The sequence below is a fragment of the Nycticebus coucang genome, chromosome 16 (assembly GCF_027406575.1).
Source record: "Nycticebus coucang isolate mNycCou1 chromosome 16, mNycCou1.pri, whole genome shotgun sequence".
Lineage (NCBI taxonomy): Eukaryota > Metazoa > Chordata > Mammalia > Primates > Lorisidae > Nycticebus > Nycticebus coucang.
In genome coordinates this window covers 25,943,003-25,944,814 of record NC_069795.1, presented here as the reverse complement: position 1 = coordinate 25,944,814, position 1,812 = coordinate 25,943,003, and the positions used below count along the sequence as shown (strand labels likewise).

Sequence of the window (1,812 nt, the reverse complement as noted above, 5' to 3'; positions counted from 1 at the left end):
TGTAGAGACAGAGTCTCACTTTATGGCCCTTGGTAGAGTGCCGTGGCATCACACAGCTCACAGCAACCTCCAACTCCTGGGCTTAAGCGATTCTCTTGCCTCAGCCTCCCGAGTAGCTGGGACTACAGGCGCCCACCACAACGCCCGGCTATTTTTTTTTATTTTATTTTATTTTATTTATTTTTTATTTTATTTATTTATTTTTTTGCTAAGAAGTCAGCAGACTCTTTATTAAAAAATATGGAACGCTTCACGAATTTGCGTGTCATCCTTGCGCAGGGGCCATGCTAATCTTCTCTGTATCGTTCCAATTTTAGTATATGTGCTGCCGAAGCGAGCACACCCGGCTATTTTTTTTGGTTGCAGTTCAGCCGGGGCCGGGTTTGAACCCGCCACCCTCGGTATATGGGGCTGGTGCCTTACCGACTGAGCCACAGGCGCCGCCCCGGAATACATGTTTTTTTAAATGAGGTGATGAAAATGTTCTGAAAATACAATCTAATGGTGATTGAGCAACTGTGGATATACTAAAAGCCATTGAATTGTATACTTTAAATGGGTGATTTTTATGGTATCTAAATTCAAAAAATAAATTAGAGATCTATAGACAAATGGCTGATTTTCCACCTGGGACAGAAAGTATGCAAGATGAGCCTGGATCCACTGGTTATATCAAAAAGCAAAAGTCCATTAAAAGTCTGTATGGTGTGTCATCAATATTTAAGAGGCAATTTTAATATGCTCGCACTCACCAAAGATGGGACAATATTAACATTAATAAGAAAATGATTTAAATAAATTAAAATATATAAAATATATTTCAATCCAAGAATTGATATTGCAACTAAAAATCTTTTATCAATCACTGAATTAATTTTCTATGGTTATGTAACCAATTATTATACTTTGTGTCGTAAAACATCATTATTATTTCACAGTTTTTCGGGGTCACGAGTGTGGGCACCACTTACCTAGGTCAGAATCTCATAAAGCTGTAATTGAGGAGTTGGTCAGGGCTGGTCTTTACTCTGTTGGTTAGGGCTGCTCTCATTTGAGACATCAGGTCCTTTTTCAAGGCAAAGTGGTATTGTCAGAGTTTGGTTTCTTATGCCTGGTGTCCTAGCTAGCTGCTAATAGAGGATTACTCTCAGTTCCCGAAGCCCATTCTCAAGTCCCTGATACACGACCCCCTCAACTCATCCTCTCACAACATGGCAGCCCACTTCTCCAGGGCAAGTAGGAGAGAGTGACATCATTGAAAATGGCAGAATAGAGAACTCCAAAAAGCCATGGCTTCACTAAAGCAATAATAAATTGGCAAAACCTGACTGAATAAGATCTTTTAACTTTATTTCTAAAATCTAGAATTTTATTCCAGTTTTGAAATTAAATTCTTTAATCTAATTTGAAAGACTTACAAAAACCAGGGGGATGCTTAATGAAGAAAGAAGCTGCTAACTTTGTCAGAAAGCATCGTAGTTGTGGTATTTTAACTCATATACCTCCACTACTCTGCTCCCAACTCAGTAGTAATTATAGGGATTACTACGAATGGTGAGGCTTGCTGATACCAGAAGGAGCAATTTGAATCATGTTCTTAAAGAATGGTGTTTTGACCCCGAGGGATGGGCTCAAGGACTTGCCTTTCTTTTGCCTGTCTTAAAGTTTTGTCAAGACTGGAGTAGTGGGTTCCCAGGTGTTGTTTGTCAAAACCATATAAAGATAAATATACTGACTAAAAACACTTGAGGCAAGGGATAATAGATGGAGAAAGCAGAAAACACATTAAAAAACCTGGGAAGGTAGAAGCTG

General features: G+C 39.0%; 1 non-coding gene across 1 annotated transcript; it reads right to left on the bottom strand.

Moving 5' to 3' along the window:
- Positions 1-234: 234 nt before the first annotated feature.
- Positions 235-341, bottom strand: LOC128568356 (U6 spliceosomal RNA). Its single transcript, XR_008375146.1, has one exon. It is a non-coding gene; the product is annotated as a U6 spliceosomal RNA (small nuclear RNA).
- Positions 342-1,812: the final 1,471 nt, after the last annotated feature.